Genomic DNA, 20,494 nt, shown 5'->3' with positions numbered 1-20,494 from the left:
TCTCAGGTTTTTACTACATATGAACACTTTTCATATTCTCTCGTGCAACGTGTTTGCTAGACCTCGCCTCATGCAAAATCGTAAGGTCCTTGCTCATGTGCAAGGCACCAAAGCCGTCTATAAAGTCGATAATCGATAACTAAAACTTGAATTGTACTGCCCCTTACTGGCTATTACATCAACTTACTAGCTTCTTCTTTGTTCCACTATGTTGTGTATAGTGTTTCCGCATACCACAGCACGCGACATAGCTTTGCACACGATAAATATAATCGTTTCAGAGAGAAGAGCGGCAAATGTGACGTTCTGGCATGAAGTTGATTCGATAGCAAATGACGAAAACGTGCAGATTTCTCTGGTTTTTACTACATATGAACAATTTTCATATTGTCCCGGGCAAGGTGGGTGCTAGAACTCCCTTCATGCAAAATCTTAAGGTCCTAGCTCATGTCCAAGCCACCAAAGCCGTCTAAAAAGTCAATAATCGATAACTAAAACTTTAATTGCACTGCCTCTTACTGGCTATTACATCAACTTAGAAGCCTCTTCTGTGTGCTTCTATGGTGCAAATAGTGTCTCCGCAAACCACAGCTCGCGATATAGCTTTGCACTCGATAAATATAATCGTTTCAGAGAGAAGAGCTTCAAATGTGACGATCTGGCATGAAGTTGATTCTCCAGCAAATGACGAAAACGTGTGGATTTCTCAGGAATTTACTACATACTAACACTTTTCACATTCTCCCATGCGATGTGGGTGCTAGACCTCCTTTATGCAAAATATTAAGGTCGTAGCTTATGTCCAAGGCACCAAAGCCGGCTCAGAAGTCCACAATCGATAACTGAAACTTCAATTGTACTTCCTCCTATTGGCTATTAAATCAACTTAGAAGCTTCTTCTGTGTTCTACTATGGTGCGTATAGTAATTTCGCATACCACAGCACGCGACATAGCTTTGCACAAGATAAATATAATCGTTTCAGAGAGAAGAGCTTCAAATGTGACGTTCTGGCATGAAGATGATTCGATAGCGAATGACGAAAATGTGTGCATTTCTCAGGTTTTTACTACATATGAAAACTTTTCACATTCTCCCATGCGACGTGGGTTCTAGGCCTCCCTTTATGCAAAATCTTAAGGTCCTAGCTATTGTCCATGGCACCAAAGCCGGCTAAAAAGTCAATAATCGATAACTAAAACTTGAATTGTACTGGCTGTTACTGGCTATTACATCAACTGAGAAGTTTATTCTGTGTTCTACTATGGTGCGTATAGTGATTCCGCATACCACTTCACGCGACATAACTTTGCACACGATAAATATAATCTTTTAAGAGAGAAGAGCGGCGAGTATGATGATCTTGCATGAAACTGATTCGATAACTAATGACGATAACGTGCGGATTTCTCAGGTTTTACTACATATTAACACTTTTCACATTCTCCCATGCAACGTGGGTGCTAGACCTCCCTTCCTGCAAACTCTTAAAGTCCTACCTCTTGTCAAAGGCACCAAAGCCAGCTAAAAAGTCAGTAATCGATAACTAAAACTTGAATTGTACTGCCTCTTCCTTGCTATTACATCAACTTAGAAGCTTTTTCTGTGTTCTACTATGGTGCGTATAGTGTCTCCACATCCGACAGCATGCGACATAGCTTTGCACACGATAAATGTAATAGTTTCAGAGGTAAGAGCAGCAAATGTGACAACATGGCATGAAGTTGATTCGATAGCAAATGACGAAAACGTGCGGATTTTTTAAGGTTTTTACTACATATGAACACTTTTCACATTCACCCGTGCAACGTGGGTGTTAGACCTCTCTTCATGCAAAATCGTAAGGTCCTAGCTCATGTCCTAGGCACCGAACCCGTCTAAAAAGTCAATAATCGATAACTACATTTGAACCGTACAGATACTTACTGACTATTACATCAACTTAGAAGCTCCTTCTGTGTTCTACTATTGTGCATATAGTGTTCCCGCTTACCACAGCACGCGACATAGCTTTGCACACTATAAATGTAATCGTTTCAGAGAGAAGAGCGGCAAATGTGACGACAAGGCATGAAGTAGATTCGATAGCAAATGACGAAAACGTGCGGATTTCTCAGTTTTTTACTACATATGAACACATTTCACATTCTCTCGTTTAACATGGATGCTAGGGCACGCTTCATGCAAAATCTTAAGGTCCTAGCTCACGTCCAAGGCACCAAAGCCGGCTAAAAAGTCAATAATCGATAACTAAAACGTGAATTGTATTGCCTCTTACTGTCTATTAAATCAACTTAGAAGCTTGTTCTGTGTTCTACTATGGTGCGCATATTGTCTCCGCATCCCACAGAACGCGACATAGCTTTGCACACGATAAATGAAATCGTTTCAGAAAGGAGAGCGGCAAGTGTGACAACCTGGAATGAAGTTGATTCGATAGCAAATGATGAAAACGTGCTGATTTCTCAGGTTTTTAATACATATGAACACTTTTCACAGTCACCCGTGTAACGTGGGTGCTATACCTCCATTCATGAAAAATCGTAAGGTCCTAGCTCATGTCCAAGCCACCAAAGCCGTCTAAAAATCAATAATCGATAACTAAAACTTGAATTGTACTGCCTCTTACTGGCTATTACATCAACTTAGAAGCCTCTTCTGTGTTCTACTATGGTGTGTATAGTGTCTCCGCATACCGCAGCAGGCGACATAGTTTTGCACGCGATACATATAAACGTTTCATAGAGAAAAGCGGCAACTGTCACGATCTGGCATCAAGCTGATTCGATAGCAAATGACGAAAAAGTGCGGATTTCTCAGGTTTTTTACACAAATGAACACTTTTCACATTCTCCCATGCAACGTGGGTGCTAGACCTCCCTTCATGCTATATCTTAAGGTCTTAGCTCATATCCAAGGCGACAAAGCCGTCTATAATGTCAATAATCGATAACTTAAACTTCAATTGTACTGCCTCTTACTGGCTATTACATAAACTTAGAAGCTTTTTCTGTGTTGTACTATAGTGCGTATAGTGCCTTCACATCCCACAGCACCCGACATAGCCTTGCACATGATAAATATAATCGTTTCAGAGATAACAGCAGCAAATGTGACAACCTGGCACGAAGTTGATTCGATAACAATTGACGAAAACGTGCGGATTTCTCAGGTTTTTACTGGATATGATCACTTTTCAAAATCTCCAATGCAACGTGGTTGCTAGACCTCCCTTCATGCAAAATCTTAAGGTCCTAGCTCATGTCCAAGGCACCAATGCCGTCTAAAAAGTCAATAATCGATAACTAAAACTAGAATTGTACTGCCTCTTACTGGCTATTATATCATCTTAGAAGCTTCTTCTGTGTTCTACTATGGGGCGTATAGAGTCTCCACATACCACAGCACGCGACATAGCTTTGCACACGGTAAATATAATCGTTTCAGAGAGAAGAGCTGCAAATGTGTCGACCTGGCATGAGGTTGAATCGATAGCAAATGACGAAAACGTGCAGATTTCTCAGTTTTTTACTACATATGAACTTTTTTCACATTCTCCCGTGCAACGTGGGGCCTAGACGTCCCTTCTTGTGAAATCGTAAGTTACTAGCGCATATCCATGGCACCAAAGCCGTCTAAAAGTCAACAATCGATAACTAAAACTTGAATCGTGCTGCCTCTTACTGGCTATTACATCAACTTAGAAGCTTCTTCTGTGTTCTACTATGGTGCGTATAGTGTCTCCGCATACCACAGCTCGAGACATAGCTTTGCACACGATAAATAAAATCGTTTCAGAGAGAAGAGCGGGAAATGTGACAACATGGCATGAAGTTGATTCGATAGCAAATGACGAAAACGTCCCGATTTCTCAGGTTTTTATTACATATGAACATTTCTCAAATTTCCCCGTGCAACGTGGATGCTTTTCCTCCCTTCATGAAAATTCTTAAGGTCCTAGCTCATGTATAAGGCACCAAACCCGTCTAAAAAGTCAATTATCGACAGCTAAAATTTGAATTGTACTGCCTCTAACTATCTGTTACATCAACTGTCAAGCTTCTTCTGGGTTCTGCTATGGTGCGTATAGTGTCTCCGCTTACCAGAGCACGCGACATAGCTTTGCACACGATAAATATTATCGTTTCAGGGAGAAGAGCGGCAAATGTGACGACCTGGCATGAAGTTGATTCGATAGCAAATGACGAAAGCGTGCGGATATCTCAGGTTATTACTACATATGAACACTTTTCACATTCTCCCGTGCAACGTGGGTGCTAGACCTCCCTTCATTCAAAATCGAAAGGTCCTAGCTCATGTCCAAAACACCAATGCCGTCTAAAAAGTCAATAATCGATAACTGAAAGTTGAACTGTACTGCCTCTTACTGGCTATTACATCAACTTAGAAGCTTCTTCTGTGTTCCACTATGGTGCGTATAGTGTCTCCGCATAACACAGCACGCGACATAGCTTTACAAACGACAAATATAATCGTTTCAGAGAGAAGAGCGGCAAATATGACGATCTGGCAAGAAATTTTTTCGATAGCAAATGATGAAAAGGTGCGGATTTCTCAGATTTTTACTACATATGAACACTTTTCACATTCTCTCGTGCAACGTGGGTGCTACACCTCGCTTCATGCAAAATCGTGAGGTCCTTGCTCATGTGAAAGGCACCAAAGCCGTCTATAAAGTCAATAATCGATAACTAAAACTTGAATTTTACTGCCTCTTACTGGCTATTACATCAACTTAGAAGCTTCTTCTGTGTTCTACTACGTTGCGTATAGTGTCTCCGCATACCACAGCACGCGACATAGCTTTAAACACGATAAATATAATCGTTTCAGAGAGAAGAGCGGCAAATGTGACGTTCTGGCATGAAGTTGATTCTATAGCAAATGACGAAAACGTGCAGATTTCTCAGGTTTTTACTACATATGAACAATTTTCACATTCTCCCGTGCAACGTTGGTGCTAGAACTCCCTTCATGGAAAATCGTAAGGTCCTAGCCCATGTCCAAGGCACCAAAGCCGGCTCAGAAGTCCACAATCGATAACTGAAACTTGAACTGTACTGCCTCTTACTGGCTATTACATCAACTTAGAAGCTTCTTCTGTGTGCTTCTATGGTGGAAGTAGTGTCTCCGCAAACCACAGCTCGCGATATAGCTTTGCACACGATAAATATAATCGCTTCAGAGAGAAGAGCTTCAAATGTGACGATCTGGCATGAAGTTGATTCTCCAGCAAATGACGAAAACGTGTGGATTTCTCAGGTTTTTACTACATATTAACCCTTTTCACATACTCCCATGCAACGTGGGTACTGGACCTCCCTTTATGCAAAATCGTAAGGTCGTAGCTCATGTCGAACTCCCCAAAGCCTTCTCAGAAGTCCACAATCGATAACAGAAACTTCAATTGTACTGCCTCTTATTGGCTATTACATCAACTTAGAAGCTTCATCTGTGTTCTACTATGGTGCGTATAGTTATTCCACATAACACAGCACATGACATAGCTTTGCACACGATAAACATAATCGTTTCAAAGAGAAGAGCGGTCAATGTGACGATCTTGCATGAAGTTGATATGCCAGTAAATGACGAAAACGTGCGGATTACTCATGTTTTTAGTGCATATGAACACTTTTCACATTCTCCCGTGCAACGTGGGTGCTAGACCTCCCTTCATGCAAAATCGTAAGTTCCTAGCTCATATCCAAGGCACCAAAGCCGTTTAAAAAGTCAATAATCGATAGCTAAAACTTAAATAGTACTGCTGCTTACTGGCTACCACATCAACTTAGAAGCTTCTTCTGTGTTCTAATATAGTGCGTATAGTGTCTCCGCATACCACAGCACGCAACATAGCTTTGCACATGATAAATATAATCGTTTCAGAGAAAAGAGCGGCAAATATGTCGACCAGGCATGAGGTGGATTCGTTAGCAAATGACGAAAACTTGCGGATATCTCAGGTTTTTACTACATATGAACACTTTTCACTTTCTCTCATGCAACGTGGGTACTAGACCTCACTTCATGCAAAATCGTAAGGACCTACCTCCTGTCCAAGGCACCAAAGCTGGCCAAAAGGTCAATAATCGATAACTAAAACTTGTATTGTACTGCTTCTTACTGGCTATTACATCAACTTAGAAGCTTCTTCTGTGTTCTACTATGGTGCGTATAGTGTCTACGCATACCACAGCACGCGACATAGCTTTGCACACGATAAATATAATCGTTTCAGAGAAAACAGCGGCAAATGTAACGATCTGGCGTGAAGTTAATTTGATAGCAAATGGCGAATTTGGGGATATCTCAGGTTTTTACTACATATGAACATTTTTACATTCTCCCATGCAACGTGGGTGCTACACCCTTCGTGCAAAATCGTAAGTTCCTAGCTCATATCCAAGGCACCAAAGCCGTTTAAAAAGTCAATAATCGATAGCTAAAACTTAATTGAAATGCTGGTTACTGGCTACCACATCAACTTAGAAGCTTCTTCTGTGTTCAACTATGGTGCGTATAGTGTCTCCGCATACCACAGCACGCGACATACCTTCCCAAACGATAAATATAATCGTCTCAGAGGGAAGAGCATCAAATGTGACGATCTTGCATGAAGTTGATTCGATAGCAAATGACGAAAACGTGAGGATTTCTCAGGTGTTTAGTAAATATGAACACTTTTCACATTCTCCCATGGAACGTGGGTGCTAGACCCGCCTTCGTGCAAAATCGTAAGGTCCTAGCTCATGTCCAAGGCACTAAAGCCGATTAAAAAGTCAATAATCGATAGCTAAAACTTAACTGAAATGCTGCTTAATGGCTATTACATCAACTTAGAAGCTTCTTCTGTGTTCTACTATGGTGCGTGTAGTGTCTAAGCAAACCACAGCTCGAGATATAGCTTGGCACACGATAAATATAATAGTTTCAAAGAGAAGAGCGGCAAATGTGACGATCTGGCATGAAGTTGATTCGATAGAAAAATGACGAAAACGTGCGGATTTGTCAGATCTTTACTACATATGAACACTTTTCACATTCTCCCGTGCAACGTGGGTGCTAGACCTCCGTTCATGCAAAATCTTAAGGTCCCAGCTTACCTGGCATAAAGTTGATTCGATAGCAAATGACGAAAACGTGCGGATTTCTCTCATTTTTACTACATATGAACACATTTCACATTCTCCCGTGCAACGTGGGTGCTACACCTCCGTTCATGCAAAATCTTAAGGTCCTACCTCATGTCCAAGGCACCAAAGCCGTCTAAAAAGTCAGTAATCTATAACTAAAACTAGAATTGTACTGACTCTTACTGGCTATTTCATCAACTTAGAAGCTTGTTCTGTGTTCTACTATGGTGGGTATAGGGTCCCCGATAACCACAGCACGCGAAATAGCTTTGCACACGATAAATATAATCGTTTGAGAGAGAAGAGCGGCAAATGTGACGATCTGGCAAGAAGTTGATTCTCCAGCAAATGAAGAAAACGTGTGGATTTCTCGGGTTTTTACTACATATTAACACTTTTCACATTCTCACGGCAGCGTGGGTGCTAGAACTGCCTTCATGCAAAATCTTAAGGTCCTAGCTGATGTCCAAGGCGCCAAAGCCGGCTAAAAAGTCAATAATCGATAAATTAAACTAGAATTGTACTGGCTGTTGATGGCTAATATATCAACTTAGAAGATTCTTCTGTGTTCTACTATGGTGCGGATAGTGTCTCCGCGTACCACAGCACGCGACATAACTTTGCACACGATAAATATAATCTTTTAAGAAAGAAGAGTGGCAAGTATGATGATCTGGCATGAAATTGATTCGATAGCAAATGACGATAAAGTGCGGATTTCTCAGGTTTTACTACATATGAACAATTTCCATATTCTCCCATGCAACGTGGGTGCTAGAATTCCCTTCATGCGAACCCTTAAGGTCCTACCTGTTGTCAAAGGCACCAAAGCCGGCTAAAAAGTCAATAATCGATAACTAAAACTTGAATTGTACTGATTCTGACTGGCTATTACATCAACTTAGAAGCTTTTTCTGTGTTCTACTATGGTGCGTATAGTGTCTCCGCATAACACACCACGCGACATAGCTTTACAAACGACAAATATAATCGTTTCAGAGAGAAGAGCGGCAAATATGACGATCTGGCAAGAAATTTATTCGATAGCAAATGATGAAAAGGTGCGGATTTCTCAGATTTTTACTACATATGAACACTTTTCACATTCTCTCGTGCAACGTGGGTGCTACACCTCGCTTCATGCAATATCGTGAGGTCCTTGCTCATGTGAAAGGCACCAAAGCCGTCTATAAAGTCAATAATCGATAACTAAAACTTGAATTGTACTGCCTCTTACTGGCTATTACATCAACTTAGAAGCTTCTCCTGTGTTCTACTACGTTGCGTATAGTGTCTCCGCATACCACAGCACGCGACATAGCTTTAAACACGATAAATATAATCGTTTCAGAGATAAGAGCGGCAAATGTGACGTTCTGGCATGAAGTTGATTCTATAGCAAATGACGAAAACGTGCAGATTTCTCAGGTTTTTACTACATATGAACAATTTTCACATTCTCCCGTGCAACGTTGGTGCTAGAACTCCCTTCATGGAAAATCGTAAGGTCCTAGCCCATGTCCAAGGCACCAAAGCCGGCTCAGAAGTCCACAATCGATAACTGAAACTTGAACTGTACTGCCTCTTACTGGCTATTACATCTACTTAGAAGCTTCTTATGTGCGCCTCTATGGTGGAAGTAGTGTCTCCGCAAACCACAGCTCGCGATATAGCTTTGCACACGATAAATATAATCGCTTCATAGAGAAGAGCTTCAAATGTGACGATCTGGCATGAAGTTGATTCTCCAGCAAATGACGAAAACGTGTGGATTTCTCAGGTTTTTACTACATATTAACACTTTTCACATACTCCCATGCAACGTGGGTACTAGACCTCCCTTTATGCAAAATCGAAAGGTCGTAGCTCATGTCGAACTCCCCAAAGCCTTCTCAGAAGTCCACAATCGATAACAGAAACTTCAATTGTACTGCCTCTTATTGGCTATTACATCACCTTAGAAGCTTCATCTGTGTTCTACTATGGTTCGTATAGTTATTCCGCATATCACAGTACGTGACATAGCTTTGCACACGATAAACATAATCGTTTCAAAGAGAAGAGCGGTAAATGTGACAATCTTGCATGAAGTTGATATGCCAGTAAATGACGAAAACGTGCGGATTTCTCATGTTTTTAGTGCATATGAACACTTTTCACATTCTCCCGTGCAACGTGGGTGCTAGACCTCCATTCATCCAAAATCGTAAGGTCCTAGCTCATGTCCAAGGCACCAAAGCCGTCTAAAAGTCGATAATCGATAACTAAAACTTGAACTGTACTGCCTCTTACAGGCTATAACATCAACTTAGAGCCTACTTCTACTATAGTGCATATAGTGTCTCCTCATACCACAGCACGCAACGTAGCTTTGAACACGATAAATATAATCGTTTCAGAGAGAAGAGCGGCAAATGTGACGGTCTCGCATGAAGTTGATTCGCCAGCAAATGACTAAAACGTGCGGATTTCTCAGCTTTTTACTACATATTAATACATTTCAAATTCTCCCGTGTGACGTGTTTGCTAGACCTCCCTTCATGCAAAATCTTAAGGTTCTAGCTCATGTCCAAGCCACCAAAGCCGGCTCAGAAGTCCACAATCTATATCTGAAACTTGAACTGTACTGGCTCTTATTGGCTATTACATCAACTTTGAAGCTTCTTCTGTGTTCTACTATGGTGCTTATAGTGTCTCCGCATACCACAGCACGCGACATAGCTTTGCACACGATAAATATAATCGTTTCAGAGAGAAGAGCTTCAAATGTGACGTTCTGGCATGAAGTTGATCCGATAGCGAATGACGAAAATGTGTGGATTTCTCAGGTTTTTACTACATATGAACACTTTTCACATTCTCCCATGTGACGTGGGTTCTAGACCTCCCTTTATGCAAAATCTTAAGGTCCTAGCTCATGTCCAAGGCACCAAAGCATGCTAAAAAGTCAATAATCGACAACTAAAACTTGAATTGTACTGGCTGTTACTGGCTATTACATCAACGTAGAAGATTCTTCTGTGTTCTACTATGGTATATATAGTGTCTCCGAATACCACAGCACGCGACATAACTTTGCACACGATAAAATAATCTTTTAAGAGAGAAGAGCGGCGAGTATGATGATCTGGCATGAAACTGATTCGATAACAAATGACGATAACGTGCGGATTTCTCAGGTTTTACTACATATGAACACTTTTAACATTCTCCAATGCAACGTGGGTGCTAGTTCTCTCTTCATGCAAACTCTTACGTTCCTACCTCTTGTCAAAGGCACCAAACCCGTCTAAAAAGTCAGTAATCGATAACTAAAACTTGAATTGTACTGCCTCTTACTGGCTATTACAACAACTTAGAAACTTCTTCTGTGTTCTACTATGGTGCGTATAGTGTCTCCACATCCCACAGCACGAGACATAGCTTTGCACAGGATAAATGAAATCGTTTCAGAAAGAAGAGCGGCAAATGTGACAACCTGTCATGAAGTTGATTCGATAGCAATTGACGAAAACGTGCGGATTTCTCAAGTTTTTACTACATATGAACACTTTTCACATTCTCCCGTGCAACGTGGGTCCTAGACGTCCCTTCATGTGAAATCGTAAGGTCCTAACGCATGTCCAAGGCACCAAAGACGTCTAAACAGTCAACAATCGATAACTAAAACTTGAATTGTACTGCCTCTTACTGGCTATTACATCAACTTAGAAGCTTCTTCTGTGTTCTACTATGGTGCGTATAGTGTCTGCGCATGACCACAGTACGCGACATGGCTTTGCACACGGTAGATATAATCGTTTCAGAGAGAAGACCGGCAAATCTGACAATCTGGCATGAAGTTGATACGATAGCAAATGACTAAAACCTGCGGATTACTCAGGTTTTTACTACATATGAACACTTTTCACATTCTCCCATGCAACGTGGGTGCTAGACCTCCCTTCATGCAATATCTTAAGGTCCTAGCTCATGTCCAAGACACCAGAGCCGTGTAAAAAGTCAATAATTGATAAAAAAACTTAAATTGTACTGCCTCTTACTGGCTATTACATCACCTTAGAAGCTTCTTCTGTGTTCTACCTTGGTGGGTATAGTATCTCCGCATACCACAGCACGCGACATAGTTTTGCACACGGTAAATATAATCGTTTCAGAGAGAAGAGCGGCAATTGTGACGACCTGGCATGAAGTTGAATCGATAGCAAACGATGAAAACGTGCGGATTTCGCAGGCTTTTACTACATATGAACACATTTCACATTCTATCACATATCATGGATGCTAGACCCCTCTGCATGCCAAATCGTAAGGTCCTAGCTCACGTCCAACGCAATAAAGCCGGCAAATAGGCAATAATCGATAGCTAAAACTTGAATTGTACTGCCTCTTACTATCTGTAACATCAACTTTCAAGATTGTTCTGTGTTTTGCTATGGTGCGTATAGTGTCACCGCATACCACAGCACGCGACATAGCTTTGCACACGATAAATATAATCGTTTCAGAGAGAAGAGCGGCAAATGTGACGATCTGGCATGAAGTTGATTCGATAGCAATAGACGAAAACGTGTGGATTTCTCAGGTTTTTACTACATATTAACACTTTTCCCATTCCCCATGCGACGTGGGTGCGAGACCTCCCTTTATGCAAAATCTTAAGGACGTAGCTCATGGTCAAGGCACCAAAGCCGGCTCAGAAGTCCACAATCGATAACTGAAACTCAATTGTACTTCCTCCTATTGGCTATTAAATCAACTTAGAAGCTTCTTCTGTGTTCTACTATGGTGCGTATAGTAATTCCGCATACCAAAGCACGCGACATAGCTTTGCACACGATAAATATAATCGTTTCAGAGAGAAGAGCTTCAAATGTGACGTTCTGGCATGAAGTTGATTCGATAGCGAATGACGAAAATGTGTGGATTTCTCAGGTTTTTACTACATATGAAAACTTTTCACATTCTCCCATGCGACGTGGGTTCTAGACCTCCCTTTATGCAAAATCGTAAGGTCCTATCTCATGTCCATGGCACCAAAGCCGGCTAAAAAGTCAATAGTCGATATCTAAAACTTGAACTGTACTGCTGTTACTGGCCATTACATCAACTTTGAAGATTCTTCTGTGTTCTACTATGGTGCGTATAGTGTCTTCGCATACCACATCATGCGACATAACTTTGCACACGATAAATGTAATCTTTTGAGAGAGAAGAGCGGCGAGTATGATGATCTTGCATGAAACTGATTCGATAACTAATGACGATTACATGCGGATTTCTCAGGTTTTACTACATATGAACACTTTTCACATTCTCCCAAGCAACGTGGGTGCTAGACCTCCCTTCATGCAAACTCTTAAGGTCCTACCTCTTGTCAAAGGCACCAAACCCGTCTAAAAAGTCAATAATCGATAACTACAACTTGAACTGTACTGATACTTACTGGCTATTACATCAACTTAGAAGCTTCTTCTGTGTTCTACTATTGTGCATATAGTGTTGCCGCATACCACAGCACGCGACATAGCTTTGCACACGATAAATGTAATCGTTTCAGAGAGAAGAGCGGCAAATGTGACGACCAGGCATGAAGTAGATTCGATAGCAAATGACGAAAACTTGCGGATTTCTCAGGTTTTTACTACATATGAACACATTTCACATTCTCTCATTTAACATGGATGATAGACCACCCATCATGCAAAATCTTAAGGTCCTAGCTCACGTCCAAGGCACCAAAGCCGGCTCAAAAGTCAATAATCGATAACTAAAACGTGAATTGTATTGCCTCTTACTGTCTATTAAATCAACTTAGAAGCTTCTTCTGTGTTCTACTATGGTGCGCATATTGTCTCCTCATCCCACAGAACGCGACATAGCTTTGCACACGATAAATGAAATCGTTTCAGAAAGAAGAGCGGCAAGTGTGACAACCTGGCATGAAGTTGATTCGATAGCAAATGTTGAAAACGTGCGGATTTCTCAGGTTTTTAATACATATGAACACTTTTCACATTCTCCCTTGTAACGTGGGTGCTAGACCTCCCATCATGCAAAATTGTAAGGTCCGAGCACATGTCCAAGGCACCAAAGCCGTCCAAAATGTCAATAATCGATAACTGAAAATTGAACTGAACTGCCTCTTACTGGCTATTACATAAGCTTAGAAGCTTCTTCTGTTTTCTACTATTGTGCGTATAGTGTCTCCACATCCCACTGTACGCGACATAGCCTTGCACACGATAAATATTATAGTTTCAGAGAGAAGAGCGGCAAATGTGACGGCAAGAAACTGATTCGATAACAATTGACGATAACGTGCGGATTTCTCAGGTTTTACTACATATGAACACTTTTAACATTCTCCAATTCAACGTGGGTGCTAGACCTCCCTTCATTCACACCCTTAAGGTCCTACCTCTTGTCAAAGGAACCAAAGCCGGCTAAAAAGTCAGTAATCGATAACTAAAACTTGAATTGTACTGCCTCTTAATGGCTATTACATCAACTTAGAAGCTTTTTCTGTGTTCTACTATGGTGCGTATAGTGTCTACGCCTACCACAGCACGCGACATAGCTATACAAACGACAAATACAATCGTTTCAGAGAGAAGGGCGGCAAATGTGACGATCTGGCATGAAATTTATTCGATAGCAAATGATAAAACCTGCCGATTTCTCAGGTTTTTACTACATATGAACACTTTTCACATTCTCTCGTGCAACGTGGGTGCTAGGCCTCCCTTCCTGCAAAATGGTAACGTCCCAGCTCATGTCCAAGGCACCAAAGCCGGCTAAAAAGGCAATAATCGATAACTGAAAATTGAACTGCACTGCCTCTTACTGGCTATTACATCAACTTAGAAGCTTCTTCTCTGTTTTACTAGGGTGCGTAATGTGTCTACGCATATCAAGGCACGCAGCATAGCTTTCCACGCGATAAATATAATCGTTTCAGAGAGAAGAGCGGCAAATTTGACGACCTGGCATCAAGTTGTTTCGATAGCAAATGACGAAAACGTGCGGATTTCTCAGGTTTTTACTGCATGTGATCCTTTTCAAAATCTCCAATGCAACGTGGGTGCTACACATCCCTTCATGCAAAATCTTAAGGTCCTAGCTCATGTCCAAGGCACCAAAGAAGTCTAAAAAGTCAATAATCGATAACTAAAATTTGAATTGTACTGCCTCTTACTGGCTATTACATCAACTTATAAGCTTCTTCTGTTTTCTACTATGGTACGGATAGTGTCTCCGCATACCACAGCACGCGACATAACTTTGCACAAGATAAATTTAATCTTTTAAGAAAGAAGAGCGGCAAGTATGATGATGTGGCATGAAATTGATACGATAGCAAATGACGATAACTTGCGGATTTCTCAGGTTTTACTACATATGAACACTTTTCACATTCTCCCATGCAACGTGGGTGCTAGACATCAATTCATGCAAACTCTTAATGTCCAACCTCTTGTCAAAGGCACCAAAGCCGGAAAAAAGTCAATAATCGATAACTACAACTTGAACTGTACTGCCTCTTACAGGCTATTACATCAACTTAGAAGCTTTTTCTGTGTTCTACTATGGTGTGTATAGTGTCTCCGCCTACCACAGCACGCGACATAGCTTTACAAACGACTAATATAAACGTTTCAGAGAGAAGAGTGGCAAATGTGACGATCTAGCATGAAATTTATTCGATAGAAGTGATGAAAACGTACGGATTTCTCAGGTTTTTACTACATATGAACACTTTTCATATTCTCTCGTGCAACGTGTTTGCTAGACCTCGCCTCATGCAAAATCGTAAGGTCCTTGCTCATGTGCAAGGCACCAAAGCCGTCTATAAAGTCGATAATCGATAACTAAAACTTGAATTGTACTGCCCCTTACTGGCTATTACATCAACTTACTAGCTTCTTCTTTGTTCCACTATGTTGTGTATAGTGTTTCCGCATACCACAGCACGCGACATAGCTTTGCACACGATAAATATAATCGTTTCAGAGAGAAGAGCGGCAAATGTGACGTTCTGGCATGAAGTTGATTCGATAGCAAATGACGAAAACGTGCAGATTTCTCTGGTTTTTACTACATATGAACAATTTTCATATTGTCCCGGGCAAGGTGGGTGCTAGAACTCCCTTCATGCAAAATCTTAAGGTCCTAGCTCATGTCCAAGCCACCAAAGCCGTCTAAAAAGTCAATAATCGATAACTAAAACTTTAATTGCACTGCCTCTTACTGGCTATTACATCAACTTAGAAGCCTCTTCTGTGTGCTTCTATGGTGCAAATAGTGTCTCCGCAAACCACAGCTCGCGATATAGCTTTGCACTCGATAAATATAATCGTTTCAGAGAGAAGAGCTTCAAATGTGACGATCTGGCATGAAGTTGATTCTCCAGCAAATGACGAAAACGTGTGGATTTCTCAGGAATTTACTACATACTAACACTTTTCACATTCTCCCATGCGATGTGGGTGCTAGACCTCCTTTATGCAAAATATTAAGGTCGTAGCTTATGTCCAAGGCACCAAAGCCGGCTCAGAAGTCCACAATCGATAACTGAAACTTCAATTGTACTTCCTCCTATTGGCTATTAAATCAACTTAGAAGCTTCTTCTGTGTTCTACTATGGTGCGTATAGTAATTTCGCATACCACAGCACGCGACATAGCTTTGCACAAGATAAATATAATCGTTTCAGAGAGAAGAGCTTCAAATGTGACGTTCTGGCATGAAGATGATTCGATAGCGAATGACGAAAATGTGTGCATTTCTCAGGTTTTTACTACATATGAAAACTTTTCACATTCTCCCATGCGACGTGGGTTCTAGGCCTCCCTTTATGCAAAATCTTAAGGTCCTAGCTATTGTCCATGGCACCAAAGCCGGCTAAAAAGTCAATAATCGATAACTAAAACTTGAATTGTACTGGCTGTTACTGGCTATTACATCAACTGAGAAGTTTATTCTGTGTTCTACTATGGTGCGTATAGTGATTCCGCATACCACTTCACGCGACATAACTTTGCACACGATAAATATAATCTTTTAAGAGAGAAGAGCGGCGAGTATGATGATCTTGCATGAAACTGATTCGATAACTAATGACGATAACGTGCGGATTTCTCAGGTTTTACTACATATTAACACTTTTCACATTCTCCCATGCAACGTGGGTGCTAGACCTCCCTTCCTGCAAACTCTTAAAGTCCTACCTCTTGTCAAAGGCACCAAAGCCAGCTAAAAAGTCAGTAATCGATAACTAAAACTTGAATTGTACTGCCTCTTCCTTGCTATTACATCAACTTAGAAGCTTTTTCTGTGTTCTACTATGGTGCGTATAGTGTCTCCACATCCGACAGCATGCGACATAGCTTTGCACACGATAAATGTAATAGTTTCAGAGGTAAGAGCAGCAAATGTGACAACATGGCATGAAGTTGATTCGATAGCAAATGACGAAAACGTGCGGATTTTTTAAGGTTTTTACTACATATGAACACTTTTCACATTCACCCGTGCAACGTGGGTGTTAGACCTCTCTTCATGCAAAATCGTAAGGTCCTAGCTCATGTCCTAGGCACCGAACCCGTCTAAAAAGTCAATAATCGATAACTACATTTGAACCGTACAGATACTTACTGACTATTACATCAACTTAGAAGCTCCTTCTGTGTTCTACTATTGTGCATATAGTGTTCCCGCTTACCACAGCACGCGACATAGCTTTGCACACTATAAATGTAATCGTTTCAGAGAGAAGAGCGGCAAATGTGACGACAAGGCATGAAGTAGATTCGATAGCAAATGACGAAAACGTGCGGATTTCTCAGTTTTTTACTACATATGAACACATTTCACATTCTCTCGTTTAACATGGATGCTAGGGCACGCTTCATGCAAAATCTTAAGGTCCTAGCTCACGTCCAAGGCACCAAAGCCGGCTAAAAAGTCAATAATCGATAACTAAAACGTGAATTGTATTGCCTCTTACTGTCTATTAAATCAACTTAGAAGCTTGTTCTGTGTTCTACTATGGTGCGCATATTGTCTCCGCATCCCACAGAACGCGACATAGCTGTGCACACGATAAATGAAATCGTTTCAGAAAGGAGAGCGGCAAGTGTGACAACCTGGAATGAAGTTGATTCGATAGCAAATGATGAAAACGTGCTGATTTCTCAGGTTTTTAATACATATGAACACTTTTCACAGTCACCCGTGTAACGTGGGTGCTATACCTCCATTCATGAAAAATCGTAAGGTCCTAGCTCATGTCCAAGCCACCAAAGCCGTCTAAAAATCAATAATCGATAACTAAAACTTGAATTGTACTGCCTCTTACTGGCTATTACATCAACTTAGAAGCCTCTTCTGTGTTCTACTATGGTGTGTATAGTGTCTCCGCATACCGCAGCAGGCGACATAGTTTTGCACGCGATACATATAAACGTTTCATAGAGAAAAGCGGCAAATGTCACGATCTGGCATCAAGCTGATTCGATAGCAAATGACGAAAAAGTGCGGATTTCTCAGGTTTTTTACACAAATGAACACTTTTCACATTCTCCCATGCAACGTGGGTGCTAGACCTCCCTTCATGCTATATCTTAAGGTCTTAGCTCATATCCAAGGCGACAAAGCCGTCTATAATGTCAATAATCGATAACTTAAACTTCAATTGTACTGCCTCTTACTGGCTATTACATAAACTTAGAAGCTTTTTCTGTGTTGTACTATAGTGCGTATAGTGCCTTCACATCCCACAGCACCCGACATAGCCTTGCACATGATAAATATAATCGTTTCAGAGATAACAGCAGCAAATGTGACAACCTGGCACGAAGTTGATTCGATAACAATTGACGAAAACGTGCGGATTTCTCAGGTTTTTACTGGATATGATCACTTTTCAAAATCTCCAATGCAACGTGGTTGCTAGACCTCCCTTCATGCAAAATCTTAAGGTCCTAGCTCATGTCCAAGGCACCAATGCCGTCTAAAAAGTCAATAATCGATAACTAAAACTAGAATTGTACTGCCTCTTACTGGCTATTATATCATCTTAGAAGCTTCTTCTGTGTTCTACTATGGGGCGTATAGAGTCTCCACATACCACAGCACGCGACATAGCTTTGCACACGGTAAATATAATCGTTTCAGAGAGAAGAGCTGCAAATGTGTCGACCTGGCATGAGGTTGAATCGATAGCAAATGACGAAAACGTGCAGATTTCTCAGTTTTTTACTACATATGAACTTTTTTCACATTCTCCCGTGCAACGTGGGGCCTAGACGTCCCTTCTTGTGAAATCGTAAGTTACTAGCGCATATCCATGGCACCAAAGCCGTCTAAAAGTCAACAATCGATAACTAAAACTTGAATCGTGCTGCCTCTTACTGGCTATTACATCAACTTAGAAGCTTCTTCTGTGTTCTACTATGGTGCGTATAGTGTCTCCGCATACCACAGCTCGAGACATAGCTTTGCACACGATAAATAAAATCGTTTCAGAGAGAAGAGCGGGAAATGTGACAACATGGCATGAAGTTGATTCGATAGCAAATGACGAAAACGTCCCGATTTCTCAGGTTTTTATTACATATGAACATTTCTCAAATTTCCCCGTGCAACGTGGATGCTTTTCCTCCCTTCATGAAAATTCTTAAGGTCCTAGCTCATGTATAAGGCACCAAACCCGTCTAAAAAGTCAATTATCGACAGCTAAAATTTGAATTGTACTGCCTCTAACTATCTGTTACATCAACTGTCAAGCTTCTTCTGGGTTCTGCTATGGTGCGTATAGTGTCTCCGCTTACCAGAGCACGCGACATAGCTTTGCACACGATAAATATTATCGTTTCAGGGAGAAGAGCGGCAAATGTGACGACCTGGCATGAAGTTGATTCGATAGCAAATGACGAAAGCGTGCGGATATCTCAGGTTATTACTACATATGAACACTTTTCACATTCTCCCGTGCAACGTGGGTGCTAGACCTCCCTTCATTCAAAATCGAAAGGTCCTAGCTCATGTCCAAAACACCAATGCCGTCTAAAAAGTCAATAATCGATAACTGAAAGTTGAACTGTACTGCCTCTTACTGGCTATTACATCAACTTAGAAGCTTCTTCTGTGTTCTACTATGGTGCGTATAGTGTTTCCACATAGCACAGCACGCGACATAGCTTTGCACACTATAAATGAAATCGTTTCAGAAAGAAGAGCGTCAAATGTGACTACCTGGCATGATGTTGATTCGATAGGAAATGACGAAAACGTGCGGATTTCTCAGGTTTTGATTACATATGAACACTTTTCACATTCTCCCGTGCAACGTGGGTCCTAGACGTCCCTTCATGTGAAATCGTAAGGTCCTAGCTCATATCCAAAGCGCCAAAGACGTCTAAACAGTCAACAATAGATAACTAAAACTTGAATTGTACTGCCTCTTACTGGATATTACATCAACTTAGAAGCTTCTTCTGTGTTCTACTATGGTGCGTTTAGCGTCTCCGCATACCACAGCACGCGACAAAGCTTTGAACACGGTAAATATAATCGTTTCAGAGAGAAGACCGGCAAATGTGACGACCTGTAATGATGTCGATTCGACAGCAAATGACGAAAACGTGCGGATTTCTCAGGTTTTTACTACATATGAACACTTTTCACATTTACCTGTGCAACGTGGGTGCTAGACCTCCCTTCATGCAAAATCTTAAGGTCATAGCTAACGTCCAAGGCACCAAAGCCGGCTAAAAAGTCAATAATCGATAGCTAAAACTCGAATTGTACTGCCTCTTACTATCTGTTACATCAATTTTCAAGCTTCTTCTGTAATCTGCTATGTTGCATATAGTGTCTCCGCATACCACAGCACGCGACATAGCGTTCCACACGATAGATATAATCGTTTCAGGGAGAAGAGCGGCAAATGTGACCATCTGGCATGAAGTTGATTCGATAGCAAATGAGGAAAACCTGCGGATTTGTAAGGTTTTCTACTACATATGAATACATTTCACATTCTCCCTTGTAACGTGGGTGCTAGACCTCCCTTCATGAAAAATCGTAAGGTCCTAGCTCATGTCCAAGCCACCAAAGCCGTCTAAAAATCAATAATCGATAGCTAAAACTTGAATTGTACTGCCTCTTACTGGCTATTACATCAACTTAGTAGCTACTTCTGTGTTCTACTACAGTGAGTATAGTGTCTCCGCATACCGCAGCAGGCGACATAGCTTTGCACACGATAAATATAAACGTTTCATAGAGAAAAGCGGCAAATGTAACGATCTGGCATAAAGTTGATTCGATAGC

Source organism: Schistocerca gregaria, chromosome 1, assembly GCF_023897955.1.
Source record: "Schistocerca gregaria isolate iqSchGreg1 chromosome 1, iqSchGreg1.2, whole genome shotgun sequence".
Taxonomy (NCBI): Eukaryota; Metazoa; Arthropoda; class Insecta; order Orthoptera; family Acrididae; genus Schistocerca; species Schistocerca gregaria.
This window is presented reverse-complemented; position numbering follows the sequence as displayed.